The sequence below is a fragment of the Salmo salar genome, chromosome ssa04 (assembly GCF_905237065.1).
Source record: "Salmo salar chromosome ssa04, Ssal_v3.1, whole genome shotgun sequence".
In the NCBI taxonomy this organism is placed as follows: Eukaryota; Metazoa; Chordata; class Actinopteri; order Salmoniformes; family Salmonidae; genus Salmo; species Salmo salar.
Window position 1 is genome coordinate 32,799,523 of NC_059445.1, and position 13,119 is coordinate 32,812,641.

The following is a 13,119-nucleotide window of genomic DNA, read 5'->3' on the forward strand; positions in this document are numbered from 1 at the left end:
AGGCACCTTCCTTCCTCGGCTGTCCAGAATCTCCATACCCACACCCCAGGTGTCCAGAACAGGCTACAGGAAGTCTTGCAGGTTGTTGAGCAGAGTGTACCTGGCCCTGAAGTGGTCCTTGGTCTGCAAGTGCTGGGGCAGTTTTTAAAATTTGTACAATTTTAAAAGCCCCTTACTGTCATGCAAAAGTCTGCAAGTCTCATGGTAATTGACCGTTAATTAACATAAACACGTTTAGCATCTCCAGGCCTCCACACATACAAGCCTCATACAAGCCGCTGATGAGCGCCTTTGGAACATCTACATAAAAAAAGTATAATAAATCAATTAAATATACACCATCACAATAAATCTAGGTCTAAAGAAACATTATGATCTGAAGAAAATGTATTTAAATCTCAGAAGAATAGAATATGAGTTGGCCTACCGTGTATGTTATGTGACTATGCGCCATGCCATAGGCTGTAGGCTTGTTCATTCAGTGGACAAGATATGCTTATAAGTCCTGTGCCATTATGTTATATTATAATTGAACTTAGCTGAATAAAATGTAAAGGATATTTTTCCCATTGTGCATATGAAGTGGCTATGTTGAGAGTAAAAGTGATAATTTGTAACAGGTCCTATATGCTAGATTTAGAGTTATTTGGCAACTTTAGTTGTGAATGAACCTTAAAATGTCTTAGAAATAAATCAAAACATGATGCTATTGATGATTTGTGAAAGTCGCAAAAAGCGACTCAGGCGTCGTGAGTAAGACATTTTAACGCGTTAAACTCACAGACACCATTCAAACAGTTTTAGAAACTTTAGGGTGTTTTCTATCCAAAGCCAATAATGATATGCATATTCTAGTTACTGGGCAGGAGTAGTAACCAGATTAAATCGGGTACGTTTTTTATCCGGCCGTGTCAATACTGCCCCCTAGCCCTAACAGGTTAAAATAACATCAAATTGTTCAGAAATACAGCGTAGACATTGTTAATGTTGTAAATGACTATTGTAGCTGGAAACCCTTTTGCAATTATGTTAGCACAGCTGAAAACCGTTGTCCTAATTAAAGAAGCAATAAAACTGGCCTTCTTTAGACTAGTTGAGTATTTGGAGCATCAGCATTTGTGGGTTCGATTACAGGCTCAAAATGGACTTTCTTCTGAAACTCGTCAGTCTATTCTTGTTCAGAGAATTGAAGGCTAATCCATGCGAGAAATTGTCAAGAATCTGAAGATCTCATACAACTCTGTGTACTACTCCGTGTGATTATGATTTCACTTTCAAAACTGGTGGAAAGTTTGTTCCAGGCTATTCATTTGCCTTCAGAAATTGCTATTTGTAAATGTCAAGCTCATACTAACTCTTCTGACCCTGTCTCAAAAGGAAATGCAGTGGCTGATCTCGCTGCAAAAGCTGCTGCACACTCCTCTGTCTCACCTATTCTCAAGATGATCTCATTTCTTGTTTCTGTAAAAAACTTTTTCTTTACAGGATGTTTCTGACCCGCAATCAACTGCAGACCCGGTGGAACTTCGCCTATGGAGAAACAAATGCATCTATGACCCACAGGAAAACCTATGGTTGGGACCAACGGCCTGCCAGTTTTGCCTCGCTCCTCTTTTCCAAATATGGCTAAGTTGGCACACGGTTGAGACCATGTGTCAAAGAGGGGACTTGTGAATATTGTAAATATTTTTTGGTTTGCTCCTGGGTTTTCACTATTTGATGAAACATGTTGTGCAAAATGTGTGATATGCATGAATAACAATCCAGGCAGAGGGATTCCTATGTCTGTATCAGCTCATCCATGGCCTGAAGGACCTTTTGAACATTTTATTATGGATTTTATTGAACTAACTCCATGCCAGGGGTACAAATATTGCCTGGTAATAGATGATGCTTTCTCTAAGTGGGTGGAAGCATTTCCATGCAAGCATGCCACAGCAATGATTGTTGCAAAGAACCTGCTGCGAGAAATCATCCCTTGGTGGGGTCTGCCGTCCAAATTAACGTTGGACAATGGCTCACATTTTGTAAATATGGTAATACAGAGCCTGTCAGAAAGTCTATAGATTTACCTAAGAACATATTGTAGTTATCATCCACAAAGTGGGGGGCTAGTGGAGAGAGCCAACCAATCGGTAAAAGTGAAATTAACCTGTTATGGCTAGGGGGCAGTATTTTCACGGCTGGATAAAAAACGTACCCGATTTAATCTGGTTACTACTCCTGCCCAGTAACTAGAATATGCATATAATTATTGGCTTTGGATAGAAAACACTCCAAAGTTTCTAAAACTGTTTGAATGGTGTCTGTGAGTATAACAGAACTCAAATGGCAGGTCAAAACCTGAGAGATTCCTTTACAGGAAGTGGCCTGTCTGACCATTTCTTGAACTTCTTTGCCATCTCTATCTTTTACAAAGGATCTCTGCTCTAACGTGACACTTCCTACGTCTTCCATGGGCGCTCAGAGCCCGGGAAAAACCTGAATGTCGTCATCCCAGCCCCAGGCTGAAACACATTATCGCCTTTCTCAAGTGGCCGATCAAGGGACTGTGGGTTTAGGCGCGCGCCCCCGTCTTTATGATTTTTCCTCTGTTTGCCGAAAAGAAGATTCCCGGTCGGAATATTATCGCTTTTTTACGAGATAAATTGCATAAAAATTGATTTTAAAGAGCGGTTGACATGCTTCGAAGTACGGTAATGGAATATTTAGATTTTTTTTGTCACGAATTGCGCCATGCGCACGACCCTGATTTACCATTTCGGATAGTGTCTGGGACGCACGAACAAAACGCCGCTATTCGGATATAACGATGGATTATTTTGGACCAAACCAACATTTGTTATCGAAGTAGCAGTCCTGGGAGTGCATTCTGACGAAGACAACAAAAGGTAATCAAACTTTTATAATAGTAAATCTGATTTTGGTGAAGGCTAAACTTGCCGGGTGTCTAAATAGCTAGCCCGTGATGGCTGGGCTATGTACTTAGAATATTGCAAAATGTGCTTTCACCAAAAAGCTATTTTAAAATCGGACATATCGAGTGCATAGAGGAGTTCTGTATCTATAATTCTTAAAATAATTGTTATGCTTTTTGTGAACGTTTATCGTGAGTAATTTAGTAAATTGTTAGCAAATTCCCCGGAAGTTTGCGGGGGGTATGCTAGTTCTGAACGTCACATGCTAATGTAAAAAGCTGTTTTTTGATATAAATATGAACTTGATTGAACAAAACATGCATGTATTGTTTCGAGGATCGTCGTGACTCAATTGGAACAGTTTTGGCGTGGGTTAATTTCTTGGTTTGGGGCATCGGAAAATGCCCATGCGTTAGAATGATTGGGGTATCATTTAGAATGATTGGTAAATTTAACCACTTCGGGATTTTCGATAATGAGAACAGAATTGCAAGCCGCTTGCCACACGGCTATAAAGAATAGAGTAGCACTTGACATGTTACTAGAACGAGAAGGGGGTGTCACAAGGGTCGTATTGATATAATGCCTCATTCCTTCGTCGTTCCCTGTTAGCTTCCTCCAGCTCCTCCTTCGGGCGCTGGTACTCCCCAGCCTGGCTCCATGGACATTGACCATCGAGGATCTCCTCCCATGTCCATGACTCCAAATAGCTCTCCTGCTGCTCCTTCCTCCGCTGCTTGGTCCTTCTTTGGTGGGTGGTTCTGTCACAAGGGTCGTATTGAGTGGACCAAAACGCAGCGGGTAAAGTGCTCATCTTCTTAATTTTATTAAAGAAAACACTTAATCAAAATAAACACATGATAAAAACAGTCCAGTAAGGTGCACAGACTATACTAGAAACAACCACCCACAAACACGAGTGAAAACAAACACAACTAAATATGGCCTCCAATTAGAGACAACAACAACCAGCTGCCTCTAATTGGAGGTCATTGCCAAAACTCACATAGAAATAGAAAAGCTAGATTAAACATAGAAACAGGAAAACTAGAACCTAAACCCACAATACCCAAACACACAAAACAAACACCCCCCTGCCACGCCCTGACCAACTATAATGACAAATAACCCCTTTTATTGGTCAGAACGTGACAGGGGGAGTGTGCCAAATGGTAAGTCACCATTGCTGTACATTCATGCCCCAGGGTGAGGGTAACTTGACCTTTGTAGTGGAACATCTGAAATAGCGCAGCGGTGATCTAACAAAAGAACACCAACCAGACAACGATTGGAATTCGTTTCGATGGGTTCAGTCATTATTTGGTGTCATGGGAGCAACAGTTTTCCAAAGGTAGATGTGCTTGGGGTTAAAACTCAATGAAAGGCAGGAATGGACATTTCCATCATGCTGACCCCTACATTTGTGCATGGTGCCTGCCTGATGACTGTCCTATCTGTGGTAATGAAGCTTGTGTGTGATGTTACTTTTATGGGTTTTATTATGTTCCAAATTGACTGTGTTTTGATAAAGAAGGCTTATCAACCAGAGGAAGGTTGTTTACCATGGATGAAATGTCAGGCACCAGAGGGATGTATTTTCTTAGTTTAAATTTATACTTAACAATTTTGAATTTTTATAGAAGGAACTTGTCACAATTATCTTCGTCTTCTGACGATAATGCGAAATCGTCATCTGAGAATGTAGACCAATACGCAGCAGGTGTGCAGTTGTTCATTTTGAACATTTAATTAAATCAAAACGAATACAAAAACAACAAACAAGAAAACGAACGATAAACTGACAGTCTGCAAAGCATAGGCTCAACACAGAACAATCACCCACAAATAACAAACACAAACACACCCTCATATATGGGACTCTCAATCAAAGGCAGATAGACAACACCTGCCTTCAACTGAGAGTCCCAACCCCAATTAACCAAACATAGAAACAGACATACTAGACAAAATCATAGAATACCTGAAAACCAAACAGTGCCCAAAACCCCCGGAATACTTAAACCAAATGCCCCTTCAACAAAACACACCACCCCGAACCACATAAAACGAATACCCTCTGCCACGTCCTGACCAAACTACAATACCAATTAACCTTATACTGGTCAGGACGTGACAGAACTGAGTTTCTTGAGGGGGCATTATGGTAGCAAAATTACAAGATCATGTTATGTTACTGTTCATTGTCCGAATGGTTGTTTTCATGCAATAGAGTAGGGTTCTTAGGACTCTCTCTCTCCATTCTGAGTGACCTGTGCGGAGTCTTTGAAGTTTGGGCTGGCTACTGATTAAGTGATGGCTTGGTGATAAAAAAAACTTAACAGCCATATTGCATTCTATGATTAGTGGTGCATGTGAGACATTATGTCTCCGGTCGGACTGAGCCTGTATTCATAGATAAGATGTGGTGTGTGTGACTCGAGATAGAGATAGCCTGAAGGATTAGAACAAACGTCTGTGTTTGTTCTCATCCTTGCATCTGGGAAACTTAGCCTGGAGGAGTAAAATACCTGACCCCCCCCGAGTGATTTTAAGTCGACTGTTTCATTATTGCAATAATTAATCGATATTGAATAGCTATTGAAGAAATGACAAATTCTCTCTCACTTCATTAGAATATAACACCACACAGTTCTTCCACAAATTTGGCAATGTCGTCTTTTTCTGCCCTCTCCTTCACGTTGTGTATTCTAATGTTATTTTCTCTTTACTTATTTTCTAGGTAGTCAGTTTTGCTGGACATATCTTTCAATTTTCTTCACAAGTAATGAACTGTCTCATAAAGCAGGGTCGCTCTCCTCGCACCAGGCCAATCTTTCCTCCACCTCCTTCAAGCTCTCCATGGTGGCATTTAGGCCTTGCTTTATCTCTTATGTCCTTACTCAGTTCATCAAGTGTTTTTTGTCTCTGATCTGAAGCTCTTGAGATCATTTCCAAATTCCCCCAGTGGGCCATTGATTTCTTTCGTAAATTCTGTGCTTTTTTAAAAAGGGCTTCCATCTTGGGTTCATTCACGTTGCTTATTAAACTCTTATTAGTTTTTCTCCCCTGATGGCTGTGAGACTGCTCCAAAGCGCAAATTCATCACCTACTAAATGCACCACTCTGGCTATTTTAATGAATCCTATATTTAAGTTTAATCAACTGAGGTAATTGGAAAGATCAAACGCACGCTGCCATCACCTGCGTGCTTACGGCAGCTTGTTCTGAGCTAGCTTCAATGTAGCAGCAAGGTGGAGGTCTTCAGAGTTGTGGTGTTGTTTTGGCAGGAACAGGTCCCTCAGTGTTGTCTCCATAATTACCTTGAAACAAACAGTGGTCAGGGCACTGGACAGAAAAGGGATCTATACATCATGTAATTATGTACACTACCGTTCAAAAGTTATGTACACTACCGTCAACAGTGAAGAGGCGACTCCGGGATGCTGGCCTTCTAGGCAGAGTTGCAGCGAAAAAGCCATATCTCAGAATGGCCATTAAAAAGAAAAGATTAACATGGGCAAAATAACACAGACACTGGACAGAGGAACTCTGCCTAGAAGGCCAGCATCCCGGAGTCGCCTCTTCAATGTTGACGTTGAGACTGGTGTTTTGCGGGTTCTATTTAATGAAGCTGCCAGTTCAGGACTTGTGTTAAGTGTTAAGACCCATTGACTTTTTTCCACATTTTGTTAAGTTACAGCCTTATTCTAAAATTTCTAAAATATATTTTTCTCCCTCATCAATCCACACACAATGACAAAGCAAAAACAGGTTTTTAGAATTTTTGGGGGAAAAAAAATTGAAATTGAAATATCACATTTACATACAGTCAGGTCCATAAAGTTATTATTATTTTAGCTGTCTACCACAGCATATTGGAGTTGAATTAAATAATGCAGACTTTAATTTGAGGGTATTTACATCCAAATGGACGGTGTAGGAATTACAGCACTTTTTAAATGTGGTCCCCCCCTTTTTCATTTTCAATCCATGGCCAGGTGTGTGTTATTCCCTCATTAGTTGTCACAAGTGTAGAGAGGAGTAGGCAGGAGGCAGTCGCAGGTTTAGAACTACTGAATTTAGCACCATATTTAAAAGCGGGATGAAACCCAAAGTGCAAAATAATAAAGTACTCAGTAAATAGTAGAAGAGATTCTTCTTAGGAAAACAAGCAACATTTACAATGACCAACAAAGACAAATGACAGAGGGAGGATATATACAATGGGAGAGCGGGGATTGGAAACAGGTGTGTAATGATGACGAGACACGAGGTTGATGAGTGAAGGGCGTTTGCCAGCAGCAGGTTTGACAGCAGATAGAAGGCCGGCGATGCCGAACGCCTGAGCTGGACAAGGGGTAGGCAAAGTGAAGGCTGGTGTGACAGTACCCCCCCCCCCCCCCCCCCGAGGTGCTGCTCCAGTAGCGGGGGCGCCGCCGACCTTGGGGACGACCCCGGAGAGGCGGTGCGGGTTGGTCGGGACGATGCCTGTGGAAGTCCCGAATGAGAGAACGGTCCAGGACGTCCCGCGCCGGAACCCAGCACCGTTCTTTGGGACCGTACCCCTCCCAATTGATCAGGTACTGTAGAAACCCCCCACAACGCTGTGAGTCCAACAGGCTGCAGACGGAGTACGCCGGGGCCCCCTCGACGTCCAAGGGAGGGGAAGGTGCGTCGTGGGGTCCAGCAATGGCCAAGGGATTACCTGCCACCGGCCTGAGGAGAGATACAATGGTTCCTCCTTTAAAAGTTGCGAGTTTACACCGTGGGACTTAGAGGTACCCAGCGTCACAGCTTCATTGCTCTAGACCACCACAAGGGGGAGTTCGAGCACTCATTATGCATTTGGGTCCCAAGGTTTTCAAATGACCAATCATATCGAGTGGTTCCAATGACGAATTTGACGCGAGCCACCCGTCCCGGGTGACTTTCAAAACATTACGGTGGAAGCAAATGTAAGTAGTTATAACGTCATAACGAGTCAAGCAAAACATTTACAATTGAGAGGAATATGTTAGTTAATGTAGAGACAAATGTTTGTGCATATTTTCTTCGTCATAAAGTTAATTTACAAAAAATTGCTGTTTAGCAAGTTAGCTGACTAGCTAACATTAGTCAGCTAGCTAGCTAGTGTTATGACGTAAGTATGAATTTGTAATCCATGTTGTTTAATGTTTTAGGGACTCCTGAGAACCAGGCTGTCGTCTTGTGAAACAGTGGATGTAAAGAATCTAGCTTGCTAAAGCATTTACTGCAAATTGGATGTACAAGTGTGTTAGCTTGCCTTGCTTATTTTTGCCATGCAATACAGCTGAAGTAACATAGCTAGCTAACTATTTATTTGCGTATTGTGTAGTGGAGGATAAAAATAACTGTATGCTTATGGATGTGTAGCTAGCTACAGTATGTACCCGATCTGTGTATGGACCCTACAACTTTTGGTATGAAGATTAGTTCAGAACCTATCTATGAACCGCAGCTATCATAGTTGTTGTATCGACTTCAAGTCTGAATGGCATTAATGAAGCCTATGGATTGAGTAGAATATAATAACTTTATTGTGCCAAGGATGCAAGTCCTATCTACATGTACTGTAGTTATTACCACCCATGAGATCCCCACATTGTAGCCTGTACATTGAATATATTCACTGATCATGTACTCTTCCTTGGCAAATAAAGATGCGGTTCAGGTATCAATCTCTATGAGACATTCTATTTCAGTCATATCCAATACCAGGTGTATCAAACTCCATTCTTTGAGTGATGCTGTGTCTGCATGTATGTATTACAATTATACACTTCAACAGTGTTTACCACTCCTGCTCCTGGGACATCAATAATTACACATTGTAACTATGCAATAGACTAGCAATATGATTTAAGTAAAGGCTGATTTGTAATTCATATATACAGAAATACACCTATGCATTTCTAACTCTCTTCATCTGCATTAATCTGAGGACACAGGATAGGTGTAGTATTCCAATGAGATACTTAATTTCAACCAGTGGAGAATGTGAAACGCTTTATTGAAAGTTCATTATCCAGGTGTTATAAATACATAATACATGCATTATACATATTATAATTGTAATATTATATTATAAATACAAGTTCAATCTGTACTTCAATGCATATATGGCGTGCATTATAAAAAAAGAGGAAGAAAGAGGAGGTGGGGAGAGAGGTGTAGAAGACAGAAAATTAAAGAGGTAAAACAGAGGAGCAGGGAAGACAGCATATGATTAATGAATTACAGTGCTACCCTAATATTCTCTCAGTTCATCACAATTACATAGTGTCTCTAGCGGTGTCTCCTAACCAGCCTTGGGCTCCCAGTCGGCCTGAAGGTTATCTTAAGAGCGGGTGAGGTGCCGATGACGGGACTGGCTTCCTCTCTCACATCAAAACATAACTGCAGACAAGAGACAGATAGAGAGAGAGCATGATTAGGCTTTGTTTTTTTTATTCTAACACGGTCAGTCATAACCATCAGGAGGTGAAATGCAAAACTGACCTTGGATCATTAACTCTGGGACTACTAAATCTCTATCTGTATTTCAATGTAAAGCATCTCTTTAATAATACTTCCTGATAGATAGATACATGTGCATGTGTAGCATGTGACAATAGCAGGATCATATCAAGGATAGCGTCACAAATGAATACATAAATACCGCTTGAAGATGACTTGATCATTTGAATCAGCTGTGTAGTGCTAATGCAAAAACAAAAATGTGCACCCCTTTGAGTCCCCAGGACCAGGATTGAGAACCACTGCTCTTCATTAGGACCTCTTAATCTGCAGACAGGCTTTCACAGCTCTCTGTATCTGAGGACAGAAAACCTCACAAGAAATAGACTACACAAAGTACCTGCTCTATTGAGAATAGCCTGCTCTCTCACTTTGACAGCTGGGCTTGCTAACCTTTCACCCTCCTCCAAAAAATACAAATGTTTGCCATATCAAGAGTGGCACTGGGGCTCAAACAATATCCTACAGAGTGTGGGAAGACTGCATCTAAGAAGGCTGGAGACTCATAACATATTGAAGGGCAGAGAAGGGTAAGGATGAGCCAGAACAGGTGCGTTCGTAAACATTTATTGAGCGCACGGAAGGCTTCGTTGGTCTCCTCTGTCCAACGCAGCTGTCAAGGACCTCCCTTCAGGAGGAAGGTAAGAGGGGCCACCATTGTGCTGAAACCCCTAATGAACTGAAGTTGGAAAAACCTATAGTTGGATGGAACAGGCCAAGACCATACTGCACTGACCCTCTGCTCTTCAGTCTCCACTCCCGCGGTGGATATCCGATAGCCCAGGAAGGAGACCGCCTGCTAGAAGAAAAGGCACTTCTCCGCCTTCGTGTACAGGTGATGCCCTATCAGCTTCTCCAAAACGGACCTGACATGAGAGACATGTTACTCGCATATAGTGGAGTACACCAAGAGGTTGTCTATGTACACCACTACACAGCGACCCAACATGTCTCTAAACACCTCGTTAATGAAGGATTGAAACACAGAGGGTGCATTTGTCAGGCCGTAGGGCAATACTCTGTATTCGTAGTACCCGGTGCTGGTGCTGAAGGCAGTCTTCCATTCATCCCCCTCTCTGATGTGCACCAGGTTGTAGGCACTGAGTAAATCTAATTTGGTAAAGTACTGAGCACCGTGCATCTGTTCGATCACAGTGGGTATAAGAGGGTATAACTGCTTACAAGCAAAAATTAAAGCAGGAAGCCGTGCTTCTACACCTGCATTGCTTGCTGTTTGGGATTTTAGGCTGGGTTTCTGTACAGCACTTTGAGATATCAGCTGATGTAATAAGGGCTATATAAATACATTTGAATTGATTTGAAGCACCAGTGACTAGATCCCCCCCCAAAAAGTGGTCAGATGAATCAGATTCTAAGCTATAGGACTGTTTTGCTAGCACAGACTGGAATATCTTCTTGGGATTCTTCCGATGGCATTGAGGAGTACACCACATCAGTCACTGGCTTCTTCATTAAGGGCATCGATGATGTCGTCCCCACAGTGACTGTACGTACATACCCCAACCAGAAGCCATGGATTACAGGCAACATTCGCACTGAGCTAAAGGGTAGAGATGATGCTTTCAAGAAGCGGGACTCTAACCTGGAAGCTTATAAGAAATCACACTATGCCCTCACACTAACCATCAAACAGGCAAAGCGTCAATACAGGACTAAGATCGAATCGTACTACACCGGCTCCGACACTCGTCGGATGTGGCAGGGCTTGCAAACTATTACAGACCACAAAGGGAAGCACAGCCAAGAGCTTGCATACCGCCCCAACCGATCCAACCGATCTACAGATGATGCAATCTCTATTGCACTCCACGCTGCCCTCTCACACCTGGACAAAAGGATCACCTATGTGAGAATACTATTCATTGACTACAGCTCAGCGTTCAACACCATAGTGCCTTCAAAGCTCATCGTTAAGCTAAGGATCCTGGGACTAAACACCTTCCTCTGCAACTGGATCCTGGACTTCCTGACGGGCCGCCCCCAGGTGGTAAGGGTAGGCAACAACACGTCTGCCACGCTGATCCTCAACACTGGGGCCTCTCAGGGGTGTGTACTTAGTTCCCTCCTGTACTCCCTGTTCACCCACGACTGCGTGGCCAAACACGACTCCAACACCATCATTAAGTTTGCTGACGACACAACAGTGGTAGACCTGATCACCGACAACGATGAGACAGCCTATAGGGAGGAGATCAGAAGATCTGACCGTGTGGTGCAAGGACAGCAACCTCTCCCTCAACGTGATCAAGACAAAGGAGATGATTGTGGACAACAGGAAAAGGAGGACAGAGTACATTCTCATCGACGGGGCTGTAGTGGAGCAGGATGAGAGCTCCTTGGCGCCCACGTCACCAACAAATTAACATGGTCCAAGCACACCAAGACAGTCATGAAGAGGGCATGACAAAACCTATTCCCCCTCAGGAGACTGAAAATACTCTGCCTTCCTTCACATGTTCTTTAATATCATCTATGGACATAGATATTGCGGACCCCAGTGATGACTCCCCTCAATCTAGCATTATTACCAGGGACATGGCTTTCCATTTAAGCTTTTCCATTTTCAGAATCTTCTCTTGCTGAGCCTGGCTACCACAACATTTTAACAATCTACCATTTCCAATGAACCGAGCTAATTTGACTTCACCTACCTCTTTCTCTAAGGCATTAGTTAGTCAGTTAGGGTGTAAGTGAGGCCCTGTGGTCTCATGAAAACTCTCACCACTTTCCACTCCAACATATTATTACCCTTGCTTCGTACCCTGGCCATCTTTATGCATTCTTTACTAGACGATCCAGTGCTTTCTGTATCATGATCTCTCTTCTTCCTATGTCTTTCCACTACAGACCTTGACCCTCATCCTCCCGCTCCATACAATCAAAACTGACACCGATATTGTTCACATTCCAGCACAGCTGTTGCTTCAACAACTTTATGCCCGTTTCCTCCATCTTGTCCACACCAAATGCCATTTCCGACTATCTGACCCACATCTTTCTTCTAAATACCCCTTTTCAATCAATAAAAAACTTGAAGACAGAGGGGGTAGCAGGAATTGGGGATCTGTAATCTAAGATGCCTGCCTGTTATTGGCTGACCCCACAGTGTGATAAGGCACCTGGAAACCTGGTCCCTAACAACAAAACAGTTTGGTTAGGGCCAGAGTTGTGAAGGGCCAGTTACATATTTTGTCTCTGAGAGAGGGCTGTGAGATTGTGTGCTAAGAGTCACCGGCAGGTCGTTCTGTAACACCATTTGTAAAGCCGAAACTTGACGGTGTTGGCTTGCGTCAGTTCCATTGAGGGTCTGGTTTTGATTAATTTGGATTTACAATCCATGAAAAATGTATTGAGGATAAGAGTTTTAAATTCAATATTATATAACCGGATTATTTCTATCAAATCAACACGACTTTTGATGGAAATCAAAGGTTGTAAAAGTAAGCCAGATGTTTTTAGAACATAATTGCAATTTTTTTCACCCCAATTTTCATGGTATCCAATTGGTAGCTACAGTCTTGTCTCATCGCTGCAACTCCCGTACAGACTCAGAGAGTTGAAGGTCAAGAGCCGTGCATCCTCCAAAACACAACCCAACCAAGCTGCACAGCTTCTTGACACAATGCCCACTTAATGTAGAAGC